This window comes from Sus scrofa, chromosome 5 (genome assembly GCF_054392235.1).
Source record: "Sus scrofa isolate SSC_HxYL_T2T_F1_AM1 chromosome 5, Sscrofa_HxYL_maternal_Yorkshire_Landrace_v2.0, whole genome shotgun sequence".
Lineage (NCBI taxonomy): Eukaryota > Metazoa > Chordata > Mammalia > Artiodactyla > Suidae > Sus > Sus scrofa.
In genome coordinates, this window is record NC_139387.1 from 40,966,319 (window position 1) to 40,985,998 (window position 19,680).

Sequence of the window (19,680 nt, forward strand, 5' to 3'; positions counted from 1 at the left end):
CTCTATTTAAAATCACCACTCCTTTCTCAGGTATCTTTCTTCACTGTTATTTTTCTACTTATCATTTATTATCAACTCTCATTTTTTGTGTGTGTATTTTGTCTTTTTTTTTAGGGCCGCACCCTTGGCATATGGAGGTTCCCAGGCTAGGGGTCTAATCGGAGCTGTTGCAGCCAGCCTATACCAGAGCCACAGCAATGCCAGATTTGAGCCGCGTCTGCGACCTACACCACAGCTCACGGCAACGCTGGATCCTTAACCGAGTAAGGCTAAGGATCAAACCCGCAACCTCATGGTTCCTAGTTGGATTTGTTTCTGCTGTGCCACTATGGGAACTCCCTCAACTTTCATTTTTAATTGAAGTATAGTTGATAAATCACAATGTTTCATTGGTTTTCGTGGATAGCACAGTGATTTGGTTTTTGCAGATTGTATTCCATTATAGATTATTACAAGATATTGGGTATAAGAGTAGTAGAATAGTAGCAAGAAAGGGAAATTTATTAGATATTTTAGAGAAGAGCAAGGGAAATAAGTTATTATAATAAACATGGAAATCAAAACATTATTTGTTTTTTACTTTTCATAAATAAATTTTGTTTAAGTTATAGTTTCTAAGTGTAAAGGAAACATTTGATATACTTATCGAATCAGTTTAGAATATATAAGCCAACTGAACCCTGACTAGGTATTTAGACAAAAATATAAACAAATATTTTTGAAGCATAAAGATATCAGCATCTAATTTAAAAAGAATAAGTAAAATCATTGTATTTCTCTCAGGTTATCTAAGAAGGAAATTTCAATCATATGCTACTTACAAAAGAAAAATTTAAATCTACATCATGTTGTAAATAGGAATCTAGATGACATATCAGAGGAGTCAAAAATACAACCAAAGGAAAAATAAAAATCAGTAATGGCAAAACTGTTATTCCATGTATTAGTGTCTTAGGCTGCAGTAACAAAGTACCACAAATTATGTGGTTTAGAAAACAGAAAGTTACTCTCTCACAGTTGTGAAAGCTGGAAGCCTACAGTCAAGGTGTCAGCAAGGTCATACTCCCTTAGGAGATTCTAGGAAAGGATGGACACTGGGCCTCTCTCTTAACCTCTGGTAGCCTTAGTCATGCCTCCCTTGTAAATAAATGTCTGTCCCTTTGTATCTCCTCACAGGGCATTCTCTCTATGCATGCATGTATGTGTCCACCCTTCTCATCAGTCAAATAAATGCATCAGTCATACTGGATAGGGTCCACCTTAATCCAGTACAACATCTTCTGAATTAGTTACATTTGCAATGACCCTGTCTCTAAATAAGGGCACATTCTGAGGTACTGCTGATTAGGACTTCAACATGAATTTTAAAGAGAACACAATTCAACCCCTAGTGTCCAAAAAAAGTAGAATTCAAGAAAATATATTAAATTAGAAAGTAAGTTTATATTCATAATCCATAATGAGTATGCGAGTGATAATTATGTGTTAAATAATACAGCTTCAACATAAATAAAACAAAATATTTTAACATACAAAGAAGTTCAGAGAAAAATTAATTAGGAGATTCTTAGCAAATATCCCTTAGTCAGTGACAAATCAGGCAATCAAGATGGGGAAATGCATTCATATAATATAAAAATAGGAGTTCCCATCATGGCGCAGTGGTTGACGAATCCGACTAGGAACCATGAGGTTGCAGGTTCGATCCCTGCCTGTGCTCAGTGGGTTAACGATCCGGTGTTGCCGTGAGCTGTGGTGTAGGTTGCAGACGCGGCTGAGATCCCGCGTTGCTGTGGCTCTGGCATAGGCTGGTGGCTACAGCTCTGATTCGACCCCTAGCCTGGGAACGTCCATATGCCACAGGAGTGGCCCAAGAAATAGCAAAAATAAATAAGTAAATAAAGAAAAAATAAAGTTAGCTAGTAGTTATAAAATTACTTCACTACAAATTAAATAAATTTATTTTATTTTTGGGATTGACTGAATATTTTAAAAACATAGATCATATATTAGGTCAGATAATGTGTACATGATGCAAGCATATTCTAGGCTCTGTTCAAGTAATATTTCTGTGTTATTCACACTATCACATAGGACAAAAAGTTTACAAAAATTTAAAATTTAAAAACTTCCACCATAATATTAAAAAAAGAATTGGTTGAAGGATAGAAATGTATTGGCTATGAATTCACAAATGAACTCACATCTTAAAATTGCACTTTATTATTCACCAGTAAAAAGACAAGATATAAGCATCAAACTCAAGAAGTAAATAACTGTAACTTTAAAAATATGTAACAAATAATTAATCAGAAAATAATAAGTAGAACAAAAGTATAAAGTAAAATGGACTAATATCTGGAAATATTATTTAAAAGAGAATAAACAGAAAAAGTAAATTTGAGAACAAATATTGAGTGAATTTAAATAAATTTTTAAATTTTACAATTATCATCTAACTGATTTTGAATAAACTATATTTTTCAATTAAACATCGTATGCTCATTGTTTATTGATTTGAAATTAAACTCAATGACTGCTCTGGAAAGCATAAAAACCTAAAATAGATTTGATATTCAACTTAATGGGACCTATAATGTTGGAGGAAATTACTTCTACAGAAGACCACAGACCCAGAATTCTTTACGTAAGTTTTTTCTCAGTTTAAAATATGATTATTCAACTATAACAGGGAATGAAGAAAATAAATGCAGACAGAGATCCCTCTATCTAGCCATATTAATCTGTACACAGAGTTTGAAATATTAGGACCAAAAATATCATTGACTAATGACACAATGTAAATATGGAGATTCTAAATAAAACTATCAGCAAATCAAAGTCCACATTAACTTAATATACATATACCTTTATCTTTAAAACTTTTAAAAAAATTTGCCTGCCTTCTATCCTTTACCACTCTTTCTATTAACAGTACTCTGTTTTTGTTTTACAAAATTTTTTTCCCCTTGTCATGTGGGCTTTTTTGAAGCTTTAGACTGGCACTCTCTGCTCTTTTGTCACAAGAGTGGAAAAATGAAGAAATCTGGCTTATTAGACTATTTTATCCTTCCTAGTTACATTTTTATTACATGTCAATAAGTTGGCTCCCTTTCTTCTTAAAACTGAGTTTCTGTTACATGAAACCAAAGCCAAAAATATATAAAACAATTAAAATCCACCACAAACAAATAAGACATCCTAGCCATTTAATGACAATCTATTAATTATTAATAAATAATTACTAATATTTTATCACATGAATAAATGAAATAAGAAAATATTACCACCAGAGAACCAATGGCATTTAATACTTGCTAATAATATAAACAAATTAGGAAAAGCAGAAATGCAGGAATATTTCCTTAAAACTGTAAAAAACATGTACTTTAAATCAAGAACCAACAGTGACCTAAATGGTGATGTAGAAAATAATCATACTCATTAAAACCAGGAGGAAAGCAAAGGCATCTGCCAATGCTATTATTCACTTACATGATTCTGGATGTTCTGGCCAATACACGAAGAAATAAAACAGATATAAGAGGTACAACTCCTAAAGAAAAACATAAAATTATAATTTTCAAATGACAGTTATACATCTAGAAGTCCTAGAGAATGAACTGAGAAATATTAGACTTAATAAGAAAGTTTAAAACCAGCTAGTTATATGGCACCTACACATGTCAAAACATCTCTAATCATTTGAATTGTGTATAGGTGTCTGAGGGAGGCAGTAGTGAGTGTGTGTGTGAAGCCTTTACTGTAACATCAAAAATGATATATCATGAGAAAACCTCATCACATTGGGAGTCACCCCACCACCCAAGTATTCCTGAGAGTTCCCCAGGAACTGTCCACTATCCACAAAATTACCCACAGAAGTTGCTTCTGAGATGTCTACACGTAACAAGTCTTTTGTTTCCATAAGTAGTTATCCAATTTGCTGCTGCTCATCCTAAACGCTTATGCTTCAAATTATCCTCTTAATTCCACAAATTATGGCCAAAACTAGGCTATCTGGCTTAAAATATGTATCAAATGCTTGAAGACAGTATAAAGGAATCACAATCCATAGAATGAAATTTAAAAACCAGATAACTAGCTCGCATTTATCCTCTGGTCCACTGGTTAGAACCCACCCAGAGCTCCCTTTCTTTTGGATTTAGCTTCAACAGTATTCTCTTTTTAAAAAAATTTGTCTCCTTAGATCCTTAGATTAGAAAAACTTAGCTTCCAACGGGGTGTCCTTCTCTCCTGACAAATGGAAAATAATGAAGAAAAAGAATAAAGCATTTATAACTAATAACCTTATCAGAGATGCCCCTGTGTTTGGAATGAAGATCTACTTCATTATTAAACAGAGAGCTTAACATCTTGGTCAGAAGCACCAGTCTTTGAACACCATCCCATATTCAGAACTTCCTTTATATTTGCATGAATAAAAAGGCTTGGCTAGCAGTCACTCTAAAGAAGAAGGGAGAGGATACTTAAAAAAAATGTAGATGTAGTTTCTACATCAAAACCATGGGAAAAGAAATCACAGGCAATTGAAAACTAGCATTTTGCCTTGACTATTATCCATCAGGTACGTATTCAGACCTGTTAGATTTAATCTCAGAACAATACTGTTCCCAGTAAAATAAAATAAAATTTAAAAATAAAATAAGTGATATTGTATTCCAGGAAAATCATTACAAACAGTTAGAAGCATCTTATTATGGAATTTTAAGTATTACTAAAATGATGTCCTAAAAATGCTTACAATGTAATATTGAATTTTAAAAATGTAAAATTCATTACAAACTTGTGGACTTTTTATTTTCAGTTATGTTTTTAAAAATGTCTTTTAAGTGAGCTGCAATTAATACACCCTTTTTAATAGTGGATGCCCTTCTTTCCTTTGTTATTTTTTTCCTTCCCCTCTTCATTTTCTTTATCCTTATCCTCTCCTTCCTTAGCCTTTATTGCTCAAGGTTTTTTTATTGTTAATGTAAATTTATTTTGTAATTAGAAAATGTAAAACAGGAGTTCCTGTTGTGGCTCAGCAGTAGCAAACCTGAATGGTATCCATGAGTACAAGGGTTCAATCCCTGGCCTTGTTCAATAAATTAAGGATCCAGTGTTGCCACCAGCTGTGGTGTAGGTCGCAGACATGGCTTGGATCCTGTGTTGCTGTGGCTGTGGTGTAGGCCAGCTGTTACAGCTCCAATAATTTGACCCCTAGCCTGGGAATTTCCATATGCCCCAGGTGTGGCTGGCCTTTGCGGGGGGGGGGGGGGGAAAGTAAAACAAAGCAAGGGGGTTGCACAGAGAAAGAGTTTAAGAGTTTACAAGATAGATACAACTGAACATTAGGTTAGTGACGAAGTTGTTCTCATTTCTTCCTAAGCATTTTCCCCCTACCTCCCAAGTCAGACACTGTGAAGCACCTGTATTTTTGTTCCCTCCCACAACACTGGTTTTGCCATCTCAGTCTCCTGTACTGGTCTACCTTTAATCTCTTCAAATTCTAAACTGGGCTGTGAATCAGTGCTCAGTCTTAGGAATTCCTTTGCATTTTTTGGAGATCCTAAACTACTCTCATGGTTTTTAAAATCATCTGTATATTTAGTATATGCATAGCCTGGACAATCCCTTAAAAATCAGGTAAATATATCTAACTTTATGTTTGACATCACCCTTTGGGATTCTAACAGGTGACTCAGACTTAATATTTTGCAACAGCAAAATTCTGTCATGCTCCCTAGCCCATAAATGCCAATTTCATCCTTTCAGTAGTTCTGAAAAAATACTTTGGAGTTATTCTTGACTCCACTCTGTAATTCCACTCTATAGTTCACTACCACATCCAATTCTCTATCAAAACTTGTTGCTTCTATTTTCACTGATGTTATCCTTTACCATTTCCCTTGTATACCTGCCTTCTTCTCATTTCTTAAACATACTGAATCAGATTTTCCTGGAACATCTTTCCCGATATATCTGCAGGCTTGTTTTACCACTTCCATGTAGTACTGTAGTACTCCACACTCCCTTTATTCTGTTCCTTTCTTTCTCTCTCTCTTTTTTTTTTTTTTTTTCTCTTTTTAGGGCTGTACTGCATGGCATATTGAAGTTCCTAGGCTAGGGGTCGAATTGCAGCAACAGCTGCCAGCCACAGCCACAGCCACACAGGATCCAAGGCACATCTGTGAGCTATACCATAGCTCATGGCGACGCCAGATCTCCAGCCCAGTGAGTGAGGCCAGAGATAGAACCTGCATCCTCATGGATACTAGTGGAATTTGTTACCAGTGAGCCACAATGGGAACTCCCCCTTTGTTCTGTTTCATATCATTTTACAGAATGTGTGTGTGTGTGTGTGTGTGTGTGTGTGTATAGCTGTTTTTTTACTTGTTTGTTTTTGTCTCTTCCCTGCTAGAAGACAAATACAAGTACTATGAGAATTTAAATACTAGGGCTTAGTACAGTATCTAATATTTTTGTCCCCAATAATTATTTGTTGTATAAATGAATAAATACATCTGACATGGCATATTATTATACAATACAAGCTAAAAACATGAGTGAGTGTAAAAATTCTACAAGGGAAAATGAAGTTTAAAAGGTAATAATAACTGCAATATGGTTTATGTCAATCTAGGTTAAAGAATAAAATGCTAATAAAGTATCTCAAAATACATAAAAGCGTTCAAAGTATTCACATTTGAATATCCAAACTGCATAAATTCCAAAGTTCTATGTAATAGCCACTCCTCCTGATTCTCAGAAATATACTAGTGGACATTATATTTCTTATCAACTTGTAATAAAGAACTAAGCACCATGAGTACAAGGTTTCTTTTCTGTTCATCAAAGATAAATATTTTTGTGGCCCAATGGGTTGCAAGCCCAACTAGCATCCATGGGATGTGGGTTCGATACCTGGCATCTCTCAGTGGGTTAAGGACTCACCCAGCGTTGCCGTTGGCTGGAGTGTAGGTCGCAGATGTGATTTGGATCCTACTTTGTCATGGCTGTGGCATACCCTTGCAGCTCCCTTTCGACCCCTAGCCTGGGAACTTCCATATGCCACACATGAGGCCCTAAAAAGCAAAAGTAAATAAAATAAAATGACATAAAATAAAGATCTCCTGTGAAAGTATAAATTCACTGACAACATCAAAACCTCCTTAAAAATACAATATAACTATACTATTTAAAAAGTCCTATTATACTTTAAATATTTACAATCTTTATTATCAATTTCCAGATGTTGCTTTATATTAGTATCTATTTTCTTTTTTTAGATATTTTAGATTATGTAACAGAATGCATCTTTCCTCTAAATAAATTCTTGAAGATCAAATTATTTTAGAACTAAGAGTAACTTAAATCAGCAGGCAAAATTCAAACATTAGACACATAATTACATATTTGACAAATAATTGACACGTGTTTTATCAAGTTCAACTTTGTGGATATAAGCCATATTGGAAGAAAAATCTCTTAATTAATAGACTTTTAATTTTACTTGATCTTAATGCTGGAAATCCTCTGTAACTCTGGTACAATCTTTATTCCCTCGGAAATTCTACCACTATGGTTTTTGTTTGTTTGTTTGTTTTAGGTATATTCGGAGGAATGAAGAAGGATTCTTTCTATTACCTTTATCCATTTCCTAGACATCTAAGTGAGTATTTTCAATATCTTAGGACTTAAGCTATTCACCTAGCTTAACACAATCGTTATGTTAGCTTCTTTGAAATAATATCTTTAGCTTACCTCAGATGAAAAGATTTCAACCTCAGATGAAAAGATTTCAAAGTAAAGATACATTAGACCATAAAAAATATCAGAAAATTCAAAGACAATGAAAACCTACATTCAGTAGCAACCAGGATCTAACAGGACATCTAGTGGTTGGATAGCAGCTCTCGTAACCCATTAGCTTTTCTGGCAGTTGGTCTTAAAGGATGGAATTTCAGCAGATGTTACTGAGATGCAGAATGTATTCCAAGAGTTATGGAGTACTGAATTGTTAAACCGAGCCCATCCTGAAGGGCTCTGTAATCATTTAGTGATGGTGCACAGCAAATTACCCCATTACTCAGTGGTTTAAATGACAAGCCTCTGTTATATAAAAAAAACTTTGTCTCATCTGGGTGGTTCTGCTGATCTAGAGGGTACTGTTGATCTGAGCTATACTTGGCTGACCTCAGCTTGGCTCACTCAGGCATCTGTAGTCAAGTAATATATTGGTTGGGGTGGGCTGGTTTAGGGTGGCTTCATTCACATATTTAGTCCTAGGTCAGCTGTCAGCTGAGGCAATGGAGACAACCAGGCCAGGTGTTTCTCACCATCTAGTAGGCTTATTCACAGATTGATATCAGGGTACAAACAGAACAGAAGCATGTAAGGTCCCCTGAAGCCTGGATTTGGAATTGGCCAACTGTCCCTTCCAGAACACTCTATTTGACAAAACAAATATCAAGGTAGAAAAGTAGTATTTACATTTGGATGAAAGGAGCTGCAAAATCACACAGTAAAAGGTATGAAGCCAAAGACTTGCAAACGCTTAGCAACCAGTATTATCATAGACAATAAGTGGAAAGTTAAGATTTGTGATATAAAAGGGTGATGAAAAGTTATCCCATTTTTTCATATGCAGAAGGAATCATAATTAGAATTAAGCTTTTGAGATTGTAGGGGAGGAAAAAAACACTTCTCTCTACATTTTCAGTTCTTTTGGATGGTCTAAGAATTAAACTGACTTGAGATTTCCAGAGTCCTCTGTTCCTTAAAAATAATAAACCTAAAATAATCCTATATGAAAGAGATATATCTTTGAAGTGCCAAGTTTAGCTCCACTACAAGATTAACGTGGATTGGAAATGAGGGTAAACTGAAGGTGTGAACATTATTCAAATATATATTACCATTGTAATGAAAGCTTGAATTTTAGTTTTTGTTTAAAATAAATAGAAAAGCTGATTTGTAATGTTATAACTGACAAAAGCATAGGACTTCCACATGAGAATAAAAGATAAAATCGCTTCTGAGTTCTTGTACCTTGGAACTGGGATACATTTTCTAAACGTAAAAGTCAAAAAGAAAGAATCTACATTTGAACACAACATATTGAGATTATTGCATTTGACCAGGCAGCATTTGATTTTTTTTTTTTTCCCCTTTGATGCAGGGAAAAAGTGGAATTCCTGCTAGAGATCACCATGACCAGTTAAGAACATAAAACTAGAATTCCTTTTCAAGGAGTACAGTCCCCCTGCAAACTGACATTTACTCCCATTTCCTCCCCTTTGATGCTTTTTCTCTGTATGGGGAAGTTCATACCTTCTCTTTGTGAGCTTTTCAATCAATATTCTTCAGGATATGCTCCTGAAGACTTTCAAAATTTTATTATCCTGTGGAGGGAAACTATAAATCTGAGAACTCAGAAATTGAGGAGGTGTTAAAATATACTCAAAAGCTATGGCTCGTGTAGAATTTGTCTTTTTTTTTTTTCAATTTATCAGTAGCTACTTCTAGAGCCAATACAACTTATTATTTTTAAATCTGTATTCCTTCAGAAAGCACCATATCTTATCTTTCTATTTATTGATATCCTGAACTAAGAGGAAAATAAGCATCCTTTTTTGGAATTAGATTGAGTTTTTAATTTATATATTATTTTGTTAAAGAGATCTAAATTCAGTCTTCCTTATTGTATTTGAAAATGGTACCTATATATACAGAGCAGTTTCTATAACAAGGATATTGGGAGTTAAATTCTGGACATCCCAAATTCATATATTATAGTTCTAAGCCCTAGTACCTGAGAAAGTGACCTTATTTGGAATTAGGGTTGTTGCAAATGTGATTAGTTAAAATAAAGTAATTAAAATGGGCCCTAGTCCAATATAACTGTGTTCTTTTAAAAAAATTTTATTAAAGTATAATTGATTTACAATGTTGTGCCAATTTCAGCTGTACAGCCAAGTGACCCAGTCTCTCTCTCTCTCTCACACACACACTCGCATGTACACACACATTCTTTTCTCTATTACTTAACCACCATGGTCTATCCCAGGGGACTGGATATAGCTCCCTGAGAACTATGTTCTTTTTTAAAAATTAAAAAAAAAAAAAAGTATGGCTGTACTTGTGGAATATGGAAGTTCCTGGGCTAGGGACTGAATCTCAGCCATAGCTGTGACCTAAACCACAGCTGCAGCAAAGCCAGATCCTTTAACCCACTGTGCCAGGCCAGGGATTGAACATGCACCTCTACAGTGACCTAAGCTGCTGCAGTTGGATTCTTAACAAACTATGCCACAACAGGAACTCCTGAACTGTGTTCTTATAAAAGGAAAATTTGGATGCAGAGAGAACACTGTGTGAAGAGAAGGGTGAGATCTACAAGCCAAGGAATACCAAAAATTTTCAGCAAACCGGCAGAAGATAGGGGAGAAGAATCAAATAAATTCTCCCCCAGCACCCTCAAAGGGATAGTCTATACATCTACAACATAGAAACCCTGCCTAGTTTCCAGCTAGTTGAAAATTAAGTCTCAAGACTAGCATCAACTCTTACCACAGTTTCTAGCCTGGGGCTAGCCCTATGGATTTTGTATGTGCCAGCTCTTAGAATTGTGCCAGCCAATTCCTCAAAATAAGCATCTTTCTTCAATATATAGATAGATACAGATATTCTAAACAGATAACAATGTGACTATTTCTATACTTTAAGAGCTCCCATTGGTTCTGTTTACCTGGAGAACCTGGAGTAATATAAAGAAATTATGCAACGGCCTAATAAGGAAGCTATAATTTATCTCATTTTACATATAACACTACTGATAAGTTTAGTAACTTGCCCAAGGTCACACAGCTTACAGGTGACAAAAAAAAAATTCAAACCTAAGTCTCTGATTTTACAGCCCATTATTTTAGGCCTTGTGATATCCAGTAATACCATAATTTAAATTGTTCTCTGTTCATGTGACTTGAGAAGGATATTTCCCTGTTACTCTTTTAGTATATTGAGAAAAATTGTAATTTGCATCTTTCAGAACACATGCTTACACTTCCATTAACACAGAAGTTGATAAGATGTAGTGCCTTGAAATATATTTTCCATATTTGGTCAAACCAATAACATCATTAAAGTTAGTCCTACTGTTATCTCCTACCTAATATCCACACATGCAAGGAGATGCTCCTGTAGAATGCAGGAATTAATCACAACTTCTTTTCAGAAATTCTGTAGACTAGCCACATGCTTCCGGATAAGTCTACATAAGTTTAGTGTTTCTGTTTTCTACATTCGATTTGGAAATATTCTTATTTTATTGAATTTAAAAATACACACTTAGGCTATGAACCACTTTTTTTTTTTTTTTTTTTGGCCTCACCCACATCATGTGGAAGTTCCCAGGCCAGGGATGGAACCCACACACAGTTGTGGCCTGTGCCATGGCTGTGGCAACACTGGATCCTTAACCAGCTGCACCAAAAGGGAACATCCTCTGAACAGCCTTTAGTAGATCCAAAATAACATCACAGGACCAACTTGGCCTTCCAGGGCCAATGTGTATAGAAATGCTTAAGAGAGAGGTCTTTTGAGGATGAACTGGCAGAAATTCCAGATCAGAAGAATGTAGTACAATCATGAGAGTGAGTCACTGAAGCATTCACAAGTGATAGGCTGGTGTTAACAAAGCAATCTCTAAGAAACTTTAAGATAAATGTTTGAAATATTTGAAGATAAAAATTAAGAACTAAACTCATAACACAAGAAGGAGGTAGTTTGAAAATGTTTGCTTAAAAAAGAAACAAAACAGATTTTAGAAACTGAATATATAATATTTAAAATAAAATTGTAAAAAATAAAAATAATTGTATCATGATGATTCTTGAGGTTTCTCTCTAATATAATCTCTCTAGGATTCTGCATATGTAATTGTGTGTATATTTGTGTGAAAATTTTAATTTTAGTAGTTTAGTTTAGTTAAATAATGGTAATTACTTTAAAAATCATTATCATCAATCTTCTTAGAAAGACGAAACATGAAATTCGAAATTCTAGAAACTATGTGACATGACTACTGACTATAAAATTTAGTGTGGGCATTGTTACTAAATAGAATCACATATTTTGATTTCCAGCTTTTTAGCTTGGGGGTTATGTTTTCCAGAAAGAGATATCTTTTGAGGAAGCTTTCTGAGCTATGATTCATTATTTGGAAGTAGAAGTTACATTGTCTTTGTAAGTGGAATGTATATTTTATGACCTAAAATATATTAGATAATATCAAGGCCCAACCTGGCCACACTCTTTCCTCCTGTGGATCACTGTTGACTAGAATTAATTCTGATAATCACCTTGATTTAGAGAAAGCTCTTTAGCCTACTAAACATACATCTTACTTCTTTATGTGCATTCTACACTCTAGAACAAAGCCTTAAGTTATATTTTTTCCTACTTAATATGTATGATTTTTATTTAAAATATATTTAACATTTAAATATGTTATTATACATGAAAATAAAATGGGGAAGACCACACAAAGTCTGGCTAATAACTTCTAATGAAATATATTTTTTCAGCATCTAAGAAAGGCATGTTATTACAAAAATGCAGCCACTACTAAATAATTTTTTTCCCTAGATTTATTTTCTGCCTAATCTGGCTGATCATATTTCCTTCAGTAATTTTAATTAGTCTTTCCCAAGGCATGTGGCTGTGTAAAGCTTTGTATAAAATAAAAGAAGTAACACTTATAGGATAGGTTAGTAGAAATAATTTAGGCTGCACTGCTGAGTCTTCAGATCTCTAAGGAACACATCAAAGAGAATTGCTAATTAACAATATCAACAATCACTAATGGAGTGACAGATTGGGTACCCCAGGACTAAATCAGCAGATAAGAATATAATCACATTATTTTAAATTCTATATAGAATATTTTCTGATACTTAAGTAATCTCTGTGGCTTTGGCTTGATATTGAGATGTATGATGAAGACTCTCTCTAAAGAAATGAAAATTGGAATCATTAGTACCGTGCTTCGGACTCTCATTGCTGTCTATATTTTTTACTCATTTCTGTTATATTCCCTCTTCCCACATAATGGCTTAATTCTCAAATTTGCAAATTTCTAATTAGGAGGCATATTATGGATTAGGATTTGGGGGTTAACAGATGCAAACTATTACATTTAGAATGGATAGACAATAAGTTGCTTTGATTAATAGCAGAAATTGGCACACTGTAAGTCTACTATACTTTTGATTTTTTAGGGCCTCAATCATGGCATATGGAAATTCCCAGGCTAGGGGTCAAATGAGAGCTGCAGCTGCTGGTCTACGCCACAGCCACAGCAACACCAGATCCAGGCCTCATCTGCAACCTATGTGGCAGCTTGTGGCAGCGTCAGATCTTTAGCCTACTGAGTGAGGCCAGGGATTGAACCAGTATCCTCATGGATACTAGTTAGGCTCTAAAGCTGCTGAGCCATAATAGGAACTCCAAATCTATACTTTACTTTAAAAAAAAAAAAAAAAAAAAAAAAGAAAGGATTAGATATCCATGGATCATCTTGATTTTTTAACTTAATGAGTAGTTTAAGGATAAAAGGAAAAAGAATAAAGGAGAGTATTATCTTAACATTTTCTTGTTCTACCTCCAGGTTTTCAATTTCATCTTTCAAATAATACTTAAGAATGCTAGTTCTTTAAACACCAGCCATCTTTTGAACATTTAGATGGACTATAAACTAGAACTTTTTAGGAGAGTCCGCTCTCTCATTTTCAATAATTTATTAGATTTCATGCTGAAACAACAGAGGCTAAGGCCATGTAAGAATTTTAGAAATTTTGGTGGAACAAGAAAAGGAGATGGTTATTCCATTAGTCCTGAGATAGAGAGTCACCAATAGATGTCTTCTTTTTAAACACAATCCATTTTATGATTTTTTTTTATATTGGAATGAACCAATTAAATATGTGTGGTGCATATATATATACACACATATATACACACACATACACATAATATGTATTATATTTACATATAAACATATAGTATATAAATAAATATTTACATAAGCATATATATGTATAAAATTAATTTGGTGGGAAACATATATAAGCCTTACAATATAAAATACATTGTACTCAATAGGTAACCATAGTATTAATTTTATTTTTACTTATGTATTAACTTCATATTTTATCTAGCATACACAATATTTTTTAAGCAATTCTTTCCCTCTTTTAATATATCAAGTTTAAGACTTAACTGATTGTACTATTTCTGTTATGTATATTTTTGTGGAAAGACTAAAAAAAATTAATGAATTTCTTAGTCTTTCTCCTCTCTTTGATCACTGAGATTCTAACCAAATTTGCTTTTCCATACTTGCAGGATGAGGACTGTGGAAGGACTAAAGGGGAGAAAGAAAAATGGCAGCTAAGAATATCACAGGAAAATGGACAGAGTGAAGGATGAACTGCTTTCCACTCAAGCATAGCAGAGGGCAAAACAATAAGAGAAATAAATTGGGAAGAGATATGGGAAAGTGAGCTCACTGGGGATGAGAGCCTCTCAACAACTTTTTTTTTCTTTTGTCCTTTTAGGGCCACACCCGTGGCATATGGAGGTTCCCAGGCTAGGGGTCTAATCAGAGCTGTTGCCACAGGCCTACGCCAGGGCCACAGCAACTTGGGATCCAAGCCACATCTGCGACCTACACCACAGCTCTCATGGCAACTCCAGATCCTTAACCCACTGAGCGAGGCTAGGAGTTGAACCTGCAACCTCATGTTTCCCAGTTGGATTCATTTCTGCTGTGCCACCATGGGAACTCCCCTCTCAACAATTTTATAAAAAATTTTTTTAATAAGAATTCCTATGGACAGTATACTTAGATGTTCTCTAAAGTTATGGAGATAAGGTACAATGACGGACATTTTTTCAACCCTACATGTGGCTCACATGGCCATAGTTTCCTAAAGTGACATAATCTATTCAAGTAGAGTGGTTAGATTACCAGCCACCTCAGCCTTCCTTGAGACCAGTAAAGAGGCCTTGTAAAGTATTTCAGTAAATTGAAATATTACATTAAAAAATATATTATCATAATTTTTACAAAAGAAAAAGATGATAGCTCTAGAAATAATTTTATTCTCTGATATTGTTATGTTTTGGCATTTACTGGCTCTATTAAACACTCCTCAAGACAAGAATAGGGGAATATGCCCCAAGAAGAAATTAATAAGATAATGTAGCAAAATTTTGTATATATGTGAAGATGGATTTAAAGCAATTCAGGATATATTCAATGATACTTAAATCTCATCATCTTGCACCTAATACACTTATAATATAAATATATTGGCTTTCCTCAGGTATGTTAGGTAAGAAAAAATTGAATATTTTCCTCTATTATTTATTGGGTATGTAGAGGGAAGGGAGCTGGGAGAATTTTTGGTATTCACAAAGCAAGGACACATAAAACCAGACATTTTAATTTTGTTGATGGGATAAACAGAAAGCTAATTTTTTCATGAAATGAAACTTGCTCTTTGGGTCTAAGTAAATGGTTTCTTCAAATAATTAGTGACCAAAATATCAGAGTCAGATTTAAATTATTTAAAACTTCAGGTTTAAAATCTCATTGCAAAAAAATAAAAATATTTTTATTTTTATTTAAATGATAAAAAATTTAGGATTTAATGATTAAAAAGTCACATTATACCATTATTGATGCCCTATGTATTGAAATCTCACATATTATTTAATAATTCATATAATAATATTTAGTATATTTTGAATTATAAACCAAACTCTCTTGAACTTGGAGATGTTTATTTGCTTACCTCCTTTGGCAAAAGAAATTCAACATGTCGAGTTTGTCTGATGATTGTATAGGGAGAATTGCCACTGAATCTCAGGCTGTTCAAACTACTTCTGAACAGCATTCAGAGTAATCAAGCTAGTTGCTAGCAAGGTATTGAAATAGATCTTAGCCCTGTAAACAGTGTTCAAATCTGATGACTTGCTCTGGAATGCAGTTCCTGCCACATAAATCTTAGATACCATAAAAATCATTTGACAGGAGAGGTGACATTGATAGGTGATTACTACTGAAAAAGTGATTGACAGAAGGACAACGCAAAACATCTCTGACTGAGGGAAATGCGACCCATAGAGGAGCTTTTTCAACTCCTGAGAAATAGTTTCTACTAGAATAAATAGGAAAACAATCTTAGCTTAGAGATTTCTCCTAAAATGACTTATTATGAGAAAGAAAAAAAAGTAGAACTCCACATATTGAGAAATAAAGGTGACCTGAATTTTGCTTCCTATAAGGTAATGATTCCCAGACTTGCACATAAGTCATGGTGATTAGTGATGTTTATGAAAAATGAAGATTCCTCACATTCACTGCAGACCTGGAGAATTATAACCTCAAGGATGGATCCTTGGTCTCAATATTTTTAAAATGTTTCATAGATGATTATCATAAATAGTGACTTTTGGAACCAAAACTAAGGAAAAAATTTATGGTAGTCCCTCAAAAATGTTTAGCTTCTACTCAACATGAGGTCTATTTTATCATCTTCATGTCCTGTATACCATATATTTTATATACTATACAGTTTCATTGTAATAATTTGTTGTGGTTTTTTTTTTTTTTTTTTTTTTTTTTTTTTTACATATCATGATAAACACTTTCTAATGTCTGGAACAGACTAAGATTATTTTCTTTTTCTAGTAACTTCAAATAATAACTATTATCTAAAGACAGACTCAATCCCTTTTGATAAAATTTGGAGCAACAATTTTACTTCATCATTTCTTCAGACACTTCTTTATTACAGCAGACTCTCAGCACTGCATGACCATGCCAAACACTTTGAGACAATGGGGTTGGGATGGTAAAAGTATCAGTTTCATTATTTTTGTAAATAGTAGCATTTCAGAAAGAGGAGTTGACACAGAGATGTTTAAAGTTATCCAGGGATTTATATCCTGCTACTTTGTTGATCAGTTCAAGTAGTTTTTGGGTTGAGTCCTTAGGGTTTTCTATATATAGTATCCTGACATTTGCATGTAGTGACAGTTTTACCTCTCTTCTTCCTATTTGGAAGCCTCCTATTTCTTTTGTTTGTCTGATTGCTGAGGCTAGGTCTTGCAATATTCCAGTAACAGTGGTGAGGGTGGGTATCCTGTCTTGTTTCAGATTTTAGTGGGAAGGCTTTCAGCTTTTTTCCATTGAGTATTATATTTGCGGTGGGTTTGTCATAAATGGCTTTAATTATGTTCAGGAAAGTTCCCTCTATAGCCACTTTGGTAAGAGTTTTTGTCATGAATGGATGTTGGACTTTGTCAAATGCTTTTTCCGCTTCTATTGAGATGATCATGTGGTTTTTGACTTTTGTTTTGTTAATGTGGTATATGACCTTGATTAACTTGCATATGTTGAACCATCCTTGTGAACCTGGGATGAATCCCACCTGGTCGTGGTGTATGATCTTTTTTACGTTTTTGGATTTGGTTGGCTAAAATTTTGTTGAGAATTTTTGCATCTATATTCATCAAAGATATTAGCCTATAGTTTTCTTTTTTGGTGGTATCTTTGTCTGGTTTTGGAATTAGGGTGATGGTGGCATCACAGAATGTCTTTGGGAGTTTTCCTTCTTCTTCAAACTTTTGGAAAAGTTTAAGGAAGATGAATATAAGTTCCTCTTTGTATATTTGGTAGAATTCACCTGTAAAGCCATCTCGTCCTGGACTTTTATTTGTAGGCAGTGTTTTTATGTCATATTCAATTTCATTTCCAGTGATCAGTCTGTTGATCTATTTCTTCTTAATTCAGTTTTGGCAGGCTCTAAGTCTCTAGAAAGTTGTCCATTTCTTCTAGGATATCAAATTTGTTAGCATGCAATTGTTCATAGTATTCTCTTTTTTTTTTTTCCTGTATTTCTGTAGTATTCGATGTGACTTGTTTTCCATTTATTATTTTGTTTATTTGGGTTTTCTCTCTCCTCTTCTTGGTGAATTTAGCCAGGAGTTTGTCTTTTTTTTTTTTTTTTTTTTTTTTTTTTTACCTTTTCAAAGAACCAGCTCTTGGTTTGATTGATTTTGTCTATTGTTTTTTGAATCTCTATTTTATTTGTTTTCTGATTTTTATGATTTCCTTCGTCCTGCTGATTTTAGGTTTTGTTTGTTCTTTTTCTAATTCATTTAGGTGATGAATTAAGTTGTCAATTTGAGATCTTTCTTCTTTTTTGAGGAAGGCCTATGTTGCTATGAAATTCCCTCTGAGCACTGCTTTTGCGGCATCCCATAAATTTTGAGTTGATGTGTCTTCATTATTATTTGTCTCCAGGTATTCTTTATTTTTTTTTCTTTATTTCCTTATTGGCCCTTTGGTTTTTTTTTAGTAGCATGTTGTTTAGTCTCCATGTAGTCAGTTTTTTCTCATTTCTTTTCATGTGGATGATTTCCAGTTTCATGTCATTGTGGTCAGAGAAGATACTTGAAATAATTTCTATATTCTTAAACTTGCTGAGGTTACATTTGTGCCCCAGTATGTGATCAATCCTTGAGAATGTTCCATGTGCACTTGAGAAGAATGTATATTCTGATTTTTTTTTGGATGTAATGAACTGAAAATATCAATTAAGTCTAACTTTTCTATTGTGCCATTTAGGATCTCTGTTGCCTTATTGATTTTCTGTTAGAGGATCTGATCTGTCCATTGATGTGAGTGGGGTGTTAAAGTCTCCTACTATGATTGTATTCCCATCAATTTCTCCTTTTATGTCTGTTAGTATTTGTTGAAGGTATCTGGGTGCTCCTATATTAGGAGCATATATATCGAAAATTGTAATATCCTCTCCATGAATGGATCATTTAACCATTAGATAGTGTCCTTCTTTGTCTTTCTTTATGACCTTTATTTTAAAGTCTATTGTGTCTGATGTGAGTACTGCAACTCCTGCTTTTCTGCCTCATCCACTGGCATGAAATATCTTTTCCCATCCTCTCGTTTTCAATCTATATGTGTCATTTGCCCTAAGTTGAGTATTTTGTAGATAGCAGACTGAAGATTTTTGATTTTTCATCCAATCTGCCACTCTGTATCTTTTGATTGGAGCATTCAGTCCATTGACATTTAAGGTGATTATTGATAGATATGTATTTATTGGCATTTTAAACCGTATTTTCCAGCTGATTCTAAGTTTCTCTTTTCTTCTTTTCTTTTTTGGGTTGGATGGTTTCCATTTATTTTATACTTGAGTACTTTTCTTTTCAGTTTTTGTGAATGCAATGTTTGATTTGTGGTTGTCCTGTTTTTTTAAGTATGTTAAACCCTACCTACATCTGCTTCCTTTAGCCTAATAGTCATATAGCCTCAAACACATCATTAAAATAAAAAATAATCTATATTTTCTTACTTTTCTTCCCCACATTGTATGCTTTTTTAAATAATAAGTATATCTTTATTGTGAAATTTTATTTTTGTTTTTTCACAACATAAAATACATATATTTAAATAAAATTACATTCACACAGATTATTATATCATAGATCTTAAGAAACAAATTAAGTGACTCCCTCTGGAGAAGTGGAATGGAAAATATGCTGAGACAAATAGGAAATTTATTCTATACTTTATCCCATTTT

At 33.8% G+C, this 19,680-nt stretch overlaps 1 long non-coding RNA gene across 3 annotated transcripts in view; it reads right to left on the bottom strand.

The window, feature by feature from the left end:
- The window catches only part of LOC146403338 (uncharacterized), a 497,194-nt gene that overhangs the window by 92,429 nt on the left and 385,085 nt on the right, over window positions 1–19,680 (bottom strand). For all 3 annotated transcript variants that reach the window (XR_014803645.1, XR_014803646.1, XR_014803647.1), the window contains exon 3: window positions 3,496–3,556. This is a non-coding gene — a long non-coding RNA (uncharacterized LOC146403338). The remainder of the gene's footprint in view (window positions 1–3,495; window positions 3,557–19,680) is intronic.